Source organism: Plectropomus leopardus, chromosome 22 (assembly GCF_026936395.1).
Source record: "Plectropomus leopardus strain MGB_pleo_1.0 chromosome 22, ASM2693639v1, whole genome shotgun sequence".
Taxonomy (NCBI): Eukaryota; Metazoa; Chordata; class Actinopteri; order Perciformes; family Serranidae; genus Plectropomus; species Plectropomus leopardus.
This window is the reverse complement of record NC_142197.1, coordinates 13722616-13739088: the sequence shown is the minus strand read 5'-3', so window position 1 is coordinate 13739088 and position 16473 is coordinate 13722616. Positions and strand designations below refer to the sequence as shown.

General features: G+C 39.8%; 1 protein-coding gene and 1 long non-coding RNA gene across 4 annotated transcripts in view; one reads left to right on the top strand and one right to left on the bottom strand.

Annotated features, from left to right (window-relative positions):
• Positions 1–16473, bottom strand: part of LOC148185880 (uncharacterized) — a 101969-nt gene that overhangs the window by 4259 nt on the left and 81237 nt on the right. Inside the window, exon 6 of the long non-coding RNA XR_015775553.1 lies at positions 8417–8516. This is a non-coding gene — a long non-coding RNA (uncharacterized LOC148185880). The remainder of the gene's footprint in view (positions 1–8416; positions 8517–16473) is intronic.
• Positions 1–16473, top strand: part of LOC121961613 (chemokine-like protein TAFA-2) — a 74592-nt gene that overhangs the window by 9947 nt on the left and 48172 nt on the right. The window lies entirely within an intron of this gene.

Here is a 16473-nt window from a genome sequence, read left to right as displayed (position 1 = left end):
CATTACAGTTTGTTCAGGTCACGGCCAAGGTCGAAGTCTTCTCCTTCTCCGTTACTCTGCCCTGCCGCCTTCAGAGAGCAGACTCTGTTACTGCTGCTTTTTTTTCTCCCCTTTCCAATCTACACATGTTGCCATGTCATGCTTTGTGAGCAAACCTCCCAGAAACCGCATCTGAAGCCGTTATGGTGGTCCAATACATAGCCGAACCAAGCTCAAGAAAAACTGAGCGATTTGGGCAAAATATTTGTCGAAAAATAAAAGCACCTGATGTGGGATATTTCTTTAAAAATGTAGTTTACTGTGACCTAGTTAACTTACATTTTACATTTCCTGTGTTTCACTGAAGGTCTCTTAATGGTACTCTCTTATTTTGTTCTACTTTTTTTTTCTTCCATTTGTTCTTTCTCATTGTTCAGGCTATTGTTGGCTGCTGTGTTTGTTCGTCATGAGGGGGATGTGATCTGTCTGCTTCATTACAATCAAATGAGTGAGGAGATGCAGTGACAGAATATACAACAACAGAAAGGAAAAGACTATTGTGGTTCCTTTGACACTGAACATGTTACAAAAACTTGAGCAGAGTCAACTTATAGCTCTTCTACACCAATTACCACGAACAGACTGGACCAATTCAAACCCAACCAGGTTATTCTCCAGTCATAGCAATTAATATACAAGCTGGGTCACAACCCGGGTGTGACCCACATATATTAACTTCTGTGCTGGTAATGCATGAGGGTTTACACGTCATATATAAAGCAAGCATATTTGTATTATCTTGTATTTTTTCCCGATCCTTTGCCTAGTCTTAAGAACCCTTACACTTTTTCTCACCCACCGTATGCGACGTGGTTTGATCAATTAGAGCTGATCACATCAGATTTATCAAATCATCTGATTAGAGGAGCAGCTGCTGTTGAAGCAAGTGAAAGCCAACTTTTATACCAAGTTGTGGATCGCAGGTTGCCAATGACAAGTCATCTGATTTCTTCTAACGTAATTTGGAAAACGATAGTCAACACTAAAATTAGAGCGCTGTTGTTCTAAGAAATGGATATTTACATGATTATTGTGGCCAAAGAGTTCACGATAACTAGGTTATCATCACATCTATAGAAAAGCAAACAATAAATCAATAATGAATCAAATTCATCTTTAATTAATTTAGTTTTGTCTCCTTGTTTGGCATTTGAATTACAGTATAAACACAAGTGTAGGGAGGTAGAGAGAAAGTCTATCACCATAACTGTACAAAAGTTAACAATTTACTTGATATTATCATGTGTGTTTAATTATCATATATGTGTGTTGATATAAATATTTATTTTTAAATATCGCTGTTATCTTCAATACTTGTATATCGTGAGATTTAGTAAAAAAGGCTGCGGATGCTACATTTTCCCATTCCATGAAGGGAAATTTTAAAGGGGCACGTAAAAACAAAAACGACACCAGATTCACTATTACACTTCAGAACACTTCATATCATGTAAAAAGTGCCCAAAGAAGCAAACTGCAGGGTAGGTGTAACTATGCAGCTACCAGCAGCAGTGATTAGTTTTACTGCAACATTAAAGCAAGCTCTTCCTATGTATTTCATCCCTGAATACAGTGTGTTGAGATGGTATTGCACCTGTCTGCCTGCAGAAATCAGAGATGGAAACAGGCTTTGATGTACAGACATGAAATACTTCACAGAGAATTTGTTTCGTTCATTAGACATGGAGATATAATATGAATATATTATATTCTATCTGTGCACGGCCACTTATATCCACCCACATGTGAACACAGAGAGATATTCTCTCTATTTATACCTGTATTTTTTGATGATGGTTAAATATTAACTGTGGTGTATATTGGTAATGTGGAAAACATACAGAGTGCCCTGTGTGTGTGTACTTCTCTCTGGCAGGGTTTCAGCCCCACCACACACTCACACTGAGCTGTGCGCCTCACTTGGCTCACTCTGCACCCCCGGGCTATTTAACCCGGGGGCTGTAACCTAAAGACCTGATACTGGCAGCCTGTGGCTTTCAATCTGACCGCTCTCCCCCACTTATCTGGCAAATAAGCTGTTTTAATTGCTTACACACAGAGCCCTATCAGGCCATGTAGTGAGCATGGAGATAAGGGTTACACAGACTCAGGCATTAGTAACAGGATGAGAGGACCGCAGAAAAACAGAGCTGCGGGGTCCCAAGAGGACGAAGAGTCAGGAAATAGCTGTGGCCATCCTATTAATTTCAAACTCACAGAACCGTTCCTCCAGCTCACTGGAGGGCTCAGGAGGCTGTTGTTCCTCCGAAATCAAAGCTAATTTGAATTTTCTCTTAAAGATGATGGTGTGCAGTGTACTGACATTATCAATGAGCAGACAGGGAGTAACTAATGTGTAAACTTACTCAGGTTATTGTGCGAAACGACCTTGACAGTTTCAGCTTTTTCTCATGTAGATGAAAAGAAAAGAAAAATGTGGAGCATTTGCTGCTAATTCAGAATTTTAATTAGTCCAGCTGCCAGGAATTCGTCATGCTGACAACTTACAGATGCTGACAGTAAACACGACACAGCAAGGACATAAAAACTTCACGGGTGGCGATGCTTCATTGTTTTCTTCACTTTAAATATAGACAGGAATGTGTCGCTATTTTTTTTTTTCATTTTAAAGATTTATTTTGGTATTTTAGTGTTTTTTATTTAACATTCAGTCATTTCCCAGACTCCTGCGACCTTCCTTTCCAAAGAGATTTGGATGGTTGAGATTTCACTGTGTATTGTTTTGACCCATGTGGCCCGCATGAAGAGCTAGTCAACACAGCGGCTGGGTAAATGTCAGCTACACTAGGCTTCTAATGAGACCAGAGACTAAGGAGAGGGCTGACACATCATAGGCTCTGTGCTGAGAGGCTCATTTACATTCTACCAGACGACAGCTGGAGATATGAGGGGAGAGCGGGAGAGATGGAAACAGAGAGGGAGGGAGAGAGAGAGCTAGAGAAACCAAGAGGCGGCAGGAGAAAACATGTTAGTTTTTGGTTTGCAAACATTTCTCAGGAGAAGGAATGATCTCATTGGTTGAGTTAAACCTCAGAGGGTGGAGCTGGGATTGATTTGTTTTCTGATTAAAGGTGAACAAACTGATATTTTCATGTTAAAACCAGAAATGAACAATGCTGTAGTCACCCTCAGCACTATGCGGCGCTTTGGCATCTTTCAGCAGATTGTTTCGGTTTCCACATCCTTAACTTTGTTTTGGTTCAGTTCCACAGCTCTAATCACAGACAGAGTATGCAACTATCTGATGTGCACTGTAGAGCACTGAGCCGCTACAGCAGGATGTTTCCTTCAGGAATTGGTGGAGACTAAATAAAGCTGATAGGAGAGGGAATATTACATGTGCATTCTCCAAATGAATTCTGAATGATGTTGCTTCCGGTCTGTTAGACACGTAAACCGACAAACTGTTTTCTAGCTGTCCGTATCATTAAGTGGTAATTTGTCAGTTCTGTCTTTAGTGCTTGTTGCATTGTCTTCAAATTATCAACAAGACTTTAGACTGAGCTAGGCAATACCACACACTTGAATTTTTATCCCCATTCAAGTTGGCAAGGGTTCACATGCTCAACGCTGGGTTCATAGTGGACGCGGAATCGTTAATTGCATTGTTAATGCTGTACAACTGCCCGTCAGCAGTCGCCTGGCCGTTCACACCAGAAGCGTGGTTGTCAGCACCGGTCACTAGCGATTCTCCTTCTCTGCTCCTTTCTAATCACACAGAGAGCTCTGTCGTGTCTCTGTCTGTGCCTTGTTTGGGTATCTCTGGCTGTGTGTCTAAGTGTGTATGTGCGTCTTTGTGTGTCTGCGTGCCCCCTCCCTCTGTGTTTAGACATAGCTGACAAGTAATGTGGAAGCGCTGGATGCATATTTTATAATTTATCATTGTCATGTCATTTATATTACATGTAATATGTCCTTTATATTGTTCATAATAGTGTGTTATTCTGCCCAATTCACTCATAGCTCGTGAAAAAAATAGACCAGATGCCGAAACTATTGCTATACATCGTCAGCCTGCCAAGGAGCGCCAGGCCTGACTGCTCAATGCCGGTGCTGATAGCGAGCAGCAGGAGCTCCATGGAAAATCGGCGTGCTTTGTGGCCGTTCCGCCTCCATTGTGGACCTAGCATAAACTAGAAGCTAGCTGCTCGGTCGCAGTGTGTCTCTTAGTGTGCTTGCTCTCTGGGCCCCACGATCCGAAAGATGCAAGCAATTTCATACAGTGGAAATTTAGCTTTTTTGGCTTAATGCACAAATAGGCAACTTTTATAGGAATGAACAGGCCTCCTTCTCTAACGCTGTATCCAAGTCTCTTTAAACATCTATGGGTTTTACAGAGAAAAGCCATGGATTCTGATGTTAAAAAAAACAACCTCTAGAGATAAATGATCAATTACCACAGGGACGCAGGATTAAAACTGGGAAAATGTTTTTTTCATTTCACTTTGTCTTTATAAACCTTATGTTCTATTATATAGGGGAAGTCAGTGTATCATGATTAACGATGCAACTTCCCAATACACTTTCCAAAACATCTAAATGATTTGCCAAACATTAAACATTTTGTGAAATACATTTATTCACTTTCTATAGAGAGAGTTACGCGAGAAGTGCGATACCAGTCATGTCTGTACGCTAAATATGAAGCTACAGCCAGAGGCTACGGAGCCTGATCGAACATCATAAGATAACAACACAAAGTTTTCTTTCTGAGACAGTCCCCTGGATTTTTTTTAATGAAATAAAAATTGGTACAACAGAGTAGGGAGAGAGATCAATTTTAGTATCAGCCCAATCAATGCTCAAAACAACACTTAGTATTGATAGTATTGATGCTTCAGGTATTGATCCACACAACCTTAGAGTGAAGCTCAAGAAAAGGCACGACATACGTGAGCAGAGAGTTAATATGATGAAGCCTCGAGCTCTGCTGCTGAACACAGCAGACCTATCAAGTTCAGGCCAGCCATATTAGCCCACAGCAACCCAAGTAATCCAGTTTGCTAGCTTGGTGACCTTTCAGCAACATGAATGCCGTGATAGTCAATGAATAATGAAAGAAGTCACTGTATTTTCATATATTAACTTTGCCTCTATTTTATGATCTAAACAGGTTTCTAATTGTGAGACGTTTGTGTAAAATTAAAACTAGTTTGTGCACACTCTGCTCTCGTGTCTATCTGTCTGCAGCGTTTAATCAAATGTCAGGCAGAATGTGAATTGAAGTGTGATCCTGTGGTCTTACATCAGCTGCCATTCTCTCAATCTGACAGAAAACTGAATTTCTGATGGAGAATAAGGAGCAGTGGAGGCGGTGTTGAATGTACTCTACATCACGTCTTTGCCTGTGAAGCTCCCTATCCACTCTGGCTCAACGTCAGGCTACTATACACTTGTGGAAGAGAGAGAGAGAGAAAGAAGAAATGCAATCACATTGGCTTGCAAGTACAGTAAAATGCCAGAAATGAGCAACAGCAAGCCTCCAGACAGCAGAAAGCACTGAGCTGCAGTCTCAAGGCTCTGTTGATTTGTTGATGTACACGCCAGATGTTTCAGGTGCCACTTGGGATGGTTGCCAATCTGTTTTAGTTGCTGCAAAGACTCATGTTCAAATTATTCAATTAGCAATGCATTTTGGCCCCCGGATATTATCGCAGAATGACTGAGAGGGTTTTCATCATTTTTTGGTTGGACCAGAGTGTGAACTAGAGACAGTCTGAACTTAAAACTCAACTGCAACTATCAGACCCAGTACCTTAGGCAACAGCCTTATTCAAGGTAATTATTACAGGTTTGCTTGATGTGTTAAAACCATAGACTGTGATAAAAAATTATGGATCCCATATTAAAATGTGGACTCCAGTTTTGAAGCTTTGAGTGTGACATTTTGCCGGTTGTCATCTTGGGTTTTTGGAGCCAGAAGTGACCATATTTGGATGACAGGGTGAAGCTGTGGAGGAGCGAGGAGTGGGTCTGACTCATAGACTAAGGAGATGCTCACAGACAGCCTGTCACTTAAAGAGGTGGCACTCTTAATTATGTGTAACTTTAAGCTTTAATAACACTTAAACAGGTGAGTTATATAAAAATATAGAGTTGTCACTGATGTTGAAATTAGCTATAGAAACCAAACTAAACATGTTCATTTCTGCTATAAAGTTGGGCATTTTAACATGGGAGTCTGTGGGAACTGATTTACTTCTGGAGCCAGCCTCAAGTGGCCATTTGAAGAATTGCTGTTTATTGCACATTCGTTTCATTTTTTAGCTTTGGAGGTTGCCACCTGTTGTCAGCTATGTTAATCCCCTTATGTTCTGTAAAGAAACATTATTGTTTATGTTATCTGGCTTTTATGATAATGTTTATTTCTGCTGTAAAGTTGTGTGTTTTAACAATGGCAGGATTTGGCAACCTTTATTATCAAAACAACAATTTTTAGCCTGTCTGGAGTCTAAAGTAGCTAATTAACATTACTAATATGTCTACATCTACATGGACTCCACAGCTTTGCAAAAGTACTAAATAATCATTATACTCTATTTTCCTTTTTTGGATTTGGAATCCATAGCTACCCTAGCTAGACTCAAGACTTGCCATCGCCACTGAAGTTCAGCAAAATTTAGAGGAAAAGGTGCAAGTAGATGTATGATGCACATTTATTCATTTTAAATTATTTGATGTATATGCTACATGTTTTTATAATTCACTTTAAATCACTTTAGGCCTACAACAGTGATATATGAAAGGTGGAGGTGGGGCCCGTTCATCTAAGTTGCTCAGTGGTGCATAAGGCCAAAAATTTCAACTACCGTGTGGGAAATTACCCAGATAATCAGCAACGCTTTTGTACTGTGTGGCTCATAGAGACTTCTGCTTGCTGAGTCGACTACTTCCAGTTTGGATCTGTGCAAACTTGAATAGGGATAAAATGACCTAATTGTTTGGCTCTTTCAGACTTTCAAAATGTTATCAGAAGAAATGGATCAAGTCCTCGGATAGATACTCTGTAAATCATCCCCAGCACAAAATGACATGTAAACAGTGGCAACTAGCTATTGAAAAAAGTGGAGTACTAATGAGCCAGATATATTTTCTTAGATGTTGGTGGAGACTGAACAGAGCTGAAAGAAGAGAATATTGGACTCCCCCATTGGTTTCCTATCATTCCTATGAGTCTTAATAACCAGACATTCATGCTTAAGTTGCAACATGTAGCACCTTTAATCTAGACATAGTTGGTATTAAATGTAAAGACTTTCATGACAGCTTTTTACTAATTAAATTTCTTACATCAGTGTCCAACAGCAGAAGTCTGGATTTATAACAGGATTCTCTGATCTCAATTCAGTCCTGTTTCAGTATTGTTTTGGATGGTTCATTTATTTAGTACAGCAGATGTTATCTGTGGACCGGCTGTGGTGAAAACCAAAAATGAGTAATATATTGCGCTGATGGGGGGGGGTCATATTTGCAAATGATAGATAAAAAGAAGTGCCCCACAATGTCCTGTAACCACTAACAACTGCATCTGACTCAGCTGTGTTCTTCTACACCGCCTGTGCATATTGGTGGAGGGCTGGTTTGCTCCTAAAAAACTAAATGTTTCCTTTTCAGTAACTCTGAAGGACAGTGCAAATCAAGTTCTCAAATAGTCAACTTTAATGAGTTTAAAGCAGCACAGGAACCAATTACATCGTCAAGCTCAAGGTGCTGACAGCTAATTACAAAACCCGAAGTGAAGAAACCCTTTCATAGAGCAATCTCTCTTCCTCAGACGGCACACCTGATTGCTGAGAGACATCATATTCATACTGTATATGAAAATACACCTCTCTAATCATCCTCAGGAGGAGACAACCCCAACCTGATCCAGTGGGAACATGGATATATAGATAAAACTGGATACAGCATTGAAGGTCGGGCACTGCAATTGATCGCAGTGATCAATTTAACCAGCTAGCAGTTACTAAGAACATTGTAAGGACTTTAACCACAAATATTTTACACATAGCGTTTAAATAACTGATCACAAAGGAGCGGTGTGTAAGATTTGGAGGATTTAGTGGCATAAAATGGTAAGGACTGCAGATTGCAACCATCTAGAACTTCTCCTGGTTAAGATTCCTTAAGTATACATAGCTCAGGAGGTTTTTACCAGGAGCCAAAATATCTGCAGAGGTCTCTTCCTCTCCAAAAACAAATGGACCAAGTAATTAAAACCGGTAAAAACACTGAAAAAAGCAGTTTCACATTACAAACAGGTGTTTCCCTCTACCATGTTTGGCACGACGCAGACAGCCCAACACCTGAAAATGCGTGCTCACCTTTTTTCTGTGATAACTTAATATATACTCACCTTGTTATTGATCCAGGTGTTCAAGAGGTTTTAGCCTGGAGCCAAATTGTTGGTCGAGGTTTCTTTGTCAGCAAAAGAAAACATGTCTGGTGATTTAGATCTGTAAAAGACACAGAACAAGGCAGTTCCAGATTTTAAAAATCTGTGTTTTTCCATCGCTCTCATAGCAGAGGGGCTGCTTACTCAGGTGGCTGACCAGAAAATACAAAAACATGAATGGCCTTATCTAAAGCCAGTGTTTGGTTCATCTGTTCTGGGCTACTGTAGAAACATGACAATCTCTATGGACAAGGACCCATTCCCAATGTAGATATAAACGGCTCATTTTAAAGTTACACAAACATAACAATTCACATTTTCAGGTGATCATAAACTAAAGACAAAATACTTATAATATTATACTCCATTTCTGCTAGTATATCCCCCTAAAATCTACATCCTGAACCTTTAAGTTAGGTACAAACTAACAAAAAAATAAAAACAGTATATAGTTGATTTTGATGCTTGTATTCTTGGAATACTAAATATATGCTAAAGAAGTACCTCTTTAAGTTGATCAGGACAACTCTTGAGTATTCTTGGTATTACACTAAACTTGTGATACTATTACACTTTACGGGCAGATTGGGATTCAATTATGAAAAGATGTGATATGAAAACAGATTTGAAAACTAAAAGGTTTAATAAAATGTAAATGTTCTCTTAATATCCACTTCATGAAGGCACTCAGGGTATCAGCACACCACAGGAATTTGCAGTTGCTTCCTGACGAGCCTTTTTTGAAAGGTATATGATCTGATACATGCTGAGGAGCATCTGCTCAGCACTGCACTTCTGTATTTGTAATTAGACTGAAAAAGGTGTGTGTGAGTGTGCACATGAAGGTATCAGAGCCTTGTTAAAGCTGAGGTAGGCAAGAATCTGGAAAAGGCAAAAAAAAAAAGAGTTTTCCATACACTGATATATTTAATCTTCTTTCATTGCAAAGTTGCACACAGCTCATTTGCGCAGCCCCTCCTCGCCTCGCTCTCTCTCTCTGGTTATTAGATCACAAAGAGGCAGCTCTGGATTTAACCTGTGTAACGGCAGCAACAGAAAGTTTGCTGATCTGGCTGGGAGCAGGTTCGAGCTGGAGTTGTACTGGCTGAATTCAGGCTGGTGTCGGTGCTGGAATAATAACTTTCTCTGCAGGACTCTCCACCATTGAATCAAGCTTTTATTTAAGGGACCAGCACATGCATCCGCATTAACAGCCAATAGGAACACCCTCTCTCTGCAATGACCTGCAATTAGCTAAAGTCTCTCATCACAGGCAAAATTTTCTTAAGCGTGAAACCAGAGCAAAGAGCAGGATCAGAAGTCTAGTTTTCTTTCAGACCACTTGAATTACAATATGCTCAAAGTTTATTTTGGTATTTGTGCCCAATGACGCAAAAATAAAACTGCCTACTCCACCTTAAATAAGAACACGCTGCAATCCAAAGCTAAAAGAAACTCATTGGTACTAACAAAAACAGCTGAGCCAACTATGGAAAAATGTCTATTATTTTATGTCGATTTGAATTTGACATAATTATTTCTGGCATGTAAGTGAACCTAATATCAAACACTGCTGAAGTTGTTTGCTCTCTTGAAGCTGTCAGATAATTTCATTCATTCATCAGTCATCTGGTTTATTAGATATAAAGCAGCAACAATCAGCTACAGTAACTTTCTCATCTAAAATGGAGCAACTCTTTTTTGAAAATGTACGTGAATTTATTGGTAACCAGCTCCACGATTGCAAATTGAGCACTGTTAGCCGTGCTTTGAGGGAATTAAATCTGTGACCACTAAGACTGTATTCTGTTATTACTCAACCACAAAGTCTGATTGCTTACTTATGTCATGTTGTTAGTCAGTCCCCTCCAGTCGTCTGTCTGGAGAAGAGACAGTTGACTTGTAAATGTGATGGACTGCTCTCTGAACAGAGGCTCAGTGTCTATTCGAGATCTTAATGATGCCTCCCGGTCACAGCGTTGCGTATAGAAATCAGTTATCACAAATTCATGACTCAATAGCATGAAATGATTCTAGAAGTTGTTTTAGGGGTGTTAAGTAATTATCACTTTTATTGACTGCCATAGGCACCAGTAGGAGCTGCAAGAACTTTATCTCTTCCAACAAAAGTTTGTGGAACAGTAAACCGCGACCAGAGTCTTCTCTCACTCTCTTTAGCTGCGGTAGCTTGGCAGAAAAGTCCCTTTTTTAACCCAGTAAAAGGTAGTCAGAGCAAAATCACAGAAATACCTGTCCATGCAAGTTGAAACGTTTTATCTTTAGGGAAAAAATTGTGTCTGTGAGCATCCAGAGCTCTACAGCTCAATGTCAGTACTGTACAGAGACAGAACAAAAAAAGAGGATTTGGAAAAAGTGAACACAACAAGAGTACTATGTAGCCGTATGAGCAAGTAATGCCAGTCAAAAATTTGCTCTACGTTTGGTTCTAAACTCACTTTAAGAGTGTTTGTGCATTAGTGTACATTATCGGACCTACTGTGACAAAATACTCTAAACGTGAAAGTCTGCATTCTGGCTCACAGGCTAATGAATGCAGCTGATGTAGAAAGCTTGTAAAACCATTATTGTTAAAAGTCCAAAGTCATTTTAATTTGGCTGCACTGAGACCAAATAATGCAGCTACTTTATTCATTTGAATGAGTGCCATGCAGAAAGCTCTGGCATAAAAGTGAAGTGTCTTTTGCAAAAACATGGCTCAGCTTTTGCTGCAAACTGACGTCATTTAGCAAGACTACAATGAAGAATGCTCTGACAAGAATCAATTAGGAATGAACCTCCATGACAGTGGTGCAGGGATGCCTTTTTCTGTGGGCCAACCCAACACCAGAAGCTGATGTTGTCATGGTTCCCTTGACAAAAAGCCAATTGGATTTCTTCATTGGATTCTGGATTACTGCAGAAACTCTGTGGAAAACAAAAGTTTATGATACTTGCACATCTTATTCAGCAAGATTATCTTCAGGAATGACACCACTACTATGATTTTTGAAGTGCAAATGCCATCATCAGCAGTAAAGCGCTCGTATAAGCCAATGATCAAATTACACTACAGTTGCATGACTTTAACATCAGCACCACAACTTGACCGTAAAGCCCTGTTCGGCATGATGACGCTCTGTAGTTTCATTTAGCCTCTTGTTACCAAATGGCTTTTTTAAGACACATAAAAGCTTTAAAGTTTGCGAGTGGGGTATTTACTGACATATTTTATGTTGTTAAAGCCTCTTAAGCTTGTGTTAACCTCAGACTTTATTTCAGGCATCTAATCAAAAAAACCATTTAAAAAATCCATTGACTTTGAGATGAGGGGAATGGAAATGCAAAAGTACTAATTTCCAGCTTTTTCAGACTTGCCACTGTGTAGGTAGAATACCTTGTAGTGTGTTGCTTGTAGCATTTAATTTCCCGAGTTAAATCACAAGCATTGAGATAGAGAACAAATCTGCCTTATTATGGAGTATAATGAAAAAACATGCAGTCTCTTGATGTCTGAGAACTGTTTAAACTGGACTCTCTGGTTTATATTTTCTCAGTGCCAACAAAACAACACCAACGCAGACCCTCGCAGTGATTTGCTGAGGGCTATATTCAGTCTGAATAGCCCTGGTGGGTGGCGTTTTGGTTGGTCAGTTAGTCAGAAGGGTAATTGCAACATCCTGCTTCCTTCGTGGCAATTCTTTCTGTCTTTCTATTCTTCTGTCAAAAACTACCTTTGACTTCTTGATAAAGCATGACATAATGAGCAAGAAAAGTATTAAGGCTTGAGTTTTAAACCGAAACTGAACATATTGTTGGCTCAATGAAGCTTTTTAACAACCGTGATATCTATAACAAACATTTTTTGGGCGATAAGACAGTCCTGGTTTAAAGCTGTGATCACCAGCTAATGCAGATAACAGGATTGACTGAACTTAACCATTTGCTTGTATTTGCATGCAGTTGAACCTGTATGTCGAAACCTGACACTTTCCAGGCTGACGACATGCTGAGCGCAATCATTTACCCGTCCAAACAGCACATCAACAACTCGCAGAGTGACAGCCCCTTTAATGTCAGCCTTTCAAGAGATTTCAGTCGTGGGTTTACCAAATACGTCGAGTCATGTGGCTGTGGAAGTTTTTAAGGGGAACTTCTGAGTGATAGTAATGAGCTCGAGGAGACAGCAGCGCTGCGGTTGTAGCCGGCACGGCGCCCAATTATCTGCCGGCACCTGTCGAAGTCGGTCGTGGCTGTACGGAGTGGCGCCTTCAGACGGCATGCATGCAGTCCCACACCTCTGCTTTCTACTGTATGTCCCCTACTCTCTTATAATGAGAGAGGAGGGGGGAGGAGGGGGATTGCTATGGCACAAGCACACTGAATTGTATATTTCAAAGAAAGGGATTCACTTTTCCCTGAATTGTTCATTTTAATTTGTAGTTTCATCAGATTCGGACTTTGGTCCTGGAATCAGATTGTAGCCTTTAAGATTTAACTCAGCACCTTTGCCTAATTAGTCAGCTGCTGAGCAGCACCCATATGCATCGAATGAGCTTTTTACATGCATGTTTGTGAAAGAAGTGATATGCAGGTTTCAGTGTGTTTTTATATTGAACATACTTCTATAAGAGGACTGCATTGGGATTGAGGTTCCAAAAATGTTGCAGGAGAGGGCGGTTTTAATTTGTTGGAATACAACTAAATTAGGAGCAATACTCCTAAACAGTACTAAAGTCTGTCTCTTTATCTCTGTTTATTTACCATCTCTGTTGCTGACTAATTTCAAACAATGTTGGACAGAGACAAAGTATTTTGTGGAGGCATGTCATTGCTTGATTTTGATCACTGCCACTGACTTGGTGCCAATACATACTTGTGACTACTTCGGACTACACTTATCCAAGGAGTGAATGCTGATTGTAGCTTTTCCTATTAAATACAGAAGCCAGATGTTTGCGTGTTAGTGGGTTTTTTGTATGGTGGAAAAAGAGCTCTTGTCTGGCAATGATTATTTTATATCTTCTGAAGAAATGTGATTTAGTTATTTGTTCAGATAAACTGAAATGGCCTGTTTAGATCACAAGAAACATGATGCTGTCATGGTACAGAAAAAAGTCAATGGACGAGGTCAGGGTGGATTGATGGACAAGAGTACAAAGTGTTTGACACTCTGGAGATTTGAGTTTGCATCTGGTATCAAATCACAAATATGAGCTTTCTCTAACATAAACAGGAAGTTTTAGGTGCCTGAACTAAAGTTGTTTTTGAAATGCATGTGTGCGTTTGAGACAAATGGCCTACTTTGTCGTTACGACATAACGTATTTAATCCTGGAATAAATCATTTTTAAAACATGGCAAAATAAATTTGCCCTCTGACTTTGAATGGCTTCATGTCAAATTTGTAACCCTGTAATTTGGATTAAGTTTCATTGATGTGTCAGGCAAACACACACACACCCACAACTACACTCACACACACAGAGCCCTCTGCTTCCCGTATTTTGTTGATAAATGATGTAATAACTTGGTGAAAATGCAATAAATTGTCTTTGCATGGCTAAAAAAAGCAATAAAGTTTGTCAAGGCAATCAACTTTCAGATAACATAACATCACAGTATTACATTACCTGCTATCATAATTTTAAACGATGAGCCAATAACATTAACAACATTAAGGGCCACTAGTGTGATGAAATTCTTCCTTTTCTTACAACTTGTCGCACTTCATGCAGTATTATTATTGCACCACTAGCTGAAAACATGCTACCACACTTAATTAGCACTATCAATCAGTCCAGTTTCATTTTTGTATCAACGTACAGGAAATCTAACTTGTGTATACTTTAACTTGCTGAAATGAATCATGTCAATCTTAATGAAACAAAACCTTCTGTGATGACTATTAATTTCACCTATGATTAGTCTTGAAATAAAAATTCTGCCAATTGGGTGAGATAATTCTTTAACACTGGAAGCAAGTGTCTTTAAACAGGGTTATATGAGGTTAATCACTGCCATGGCATCAAGAAACTAGAATTACCACCTTGCAGTTGTGCTCCTCCATGCACCAGTCAAGTTACACTTACATTTTACATCCATGTCTGTGAAACAAGGATGCCTCAAACACATCTCTTTGTTCCATTATGTTATTTAATTACATATGAATTCTTGCATTATGGCTAAAAACATGATTTGTGAGGTAACAGTGATGGAAACCTTTGGCCACCAAATTCTCATCAATTCATTCTTGAGTCTAAGAGAACATTTGTGCCAAAGTTGAGGAAACTCCCTTAAGGCCTTTTTGAGATGTTGCATTCATGAGAATGAGATGGACACAAGATCTGGCTGACTTGACCTTCGACCACCAAATTCTTGTCAGTTCATTGTTGAATCCAAGCAGACATTTGTGCCAAATTTGAAGAAATTCACCCAATGTGTTATTGAGATATTGTATTCACAAGACTGAGACAGACAAGGTCACAGTGTTATTGATCTTTGACCTATGACCACCAAAATCTAATCAGTTCTTTGTTGAGTCCAAGTGGAAGTATGTGCAAAATTTGTATTGTATTTGTATTTGTATTTGTAATTTGTAATTCCTTCAAGACATTCTTGAGATATCGCGATCACGAGAATGGGATGGACAGATGAACAGACAACCTGAAAACATACAGCCTCCTGCTACAACTTTCGGTGGCGCAAAGGCATAATAATATGTAATATATGAAAGGAAGTTGGGAAAACTTCTCTAAAAGAAAACTAGATGAGCCCAAAGAGTTCAAACTTGATCATAACTATTATCTGAGTCAGTGTGCAGACTTCTGCTTTCCCTCACACCATGCCCTCTGCATCCCTGTCATATATATGCATTCACAGAGCATACAATTTCCTAATCTTGGACGTGAACTGTACCCTAAATTCTCTGCAATGGCGATGGATTCTTTAAATGTGGAATTTCATATTTTAGCATTCATTGTCATACATTACATTTTCTCCGACAAAAGAAGAACCGGGGGCCACCATGTTCTTAATCACTTAAATCCACATGCAATCTGGCTCAGCCATCTTAGCCAGGGCCGCGGATCCATTAGTCCCTTCTCATTTCAGGGGGAGAGCTGCCAACCCATTAGTTCTGCTATGCTCTGCTAGATTTCCATATCCTTCCATTTCAGCATTTTCTGCAAGAAAATGGGAAGAGTTGCGGATTAATTCGAACTAATCCTCCATTTTTCTATTGCCTTTAATTACTTGTTCCGGCCTCTGACACTCTGAATGGTCATCAGCAGTAAGTTGACTTAGCACGGGTCCCATCTTATTGTTAAAGAAAACGGTCTTGTGTCTGTGTTTAAGGGTATATCTTGAGGCTTTAGGCATTAACGGCCCCTCACACACTCACAGACTTTGATTTCTTCATGGAGAGATCTTAAACTGAATGTTTTGTCTCACTTTTAAGCCACCACCAGAGTCGCCTCTTGTCCCTTTTGATGGATTTCCACCCCTGTAGAAAACCTATTTTCTCATTTCATGGACCTTTAGTTCAATTTAACTCTCATCGCTCATTATAAACAGACTAAATTCAGACCGCGATTAGTTTGAACAGTCCACTGATCTCGGCTGGTTGGAAGTTTCCCGCCACACTGCTCCGATTTTCCTACATTCGGCTCAATCCTTCTTGCTTGTTCTCTATCTGCAGTGAGAAGATTGAACACGACTCAGGAAATATGGCCTCTGAGAGCCGCTGTAACCCCCCCATCCCTCCTCCTCTGTTCCCGCTTCCACCCCCAGCAGTCACACAGCATACAAGTCAATGTGACCGCTGAGGCAGAGCAGCCTTTTCATACCGCTAACGTTCAAAGCAGGCCCAAACGACCCGATGAAAGCAATCTAATACCACAAATTAGCCTGTCACTTAGCCTGGATTATAAGCCTCACGAGGGCCACGGCTAAAATAACTTGAGCCTCGTTGTTCCGTGATGTAAAACAGCGGAGAGGAGTGTAACCAGAGAAAAAAAAAAC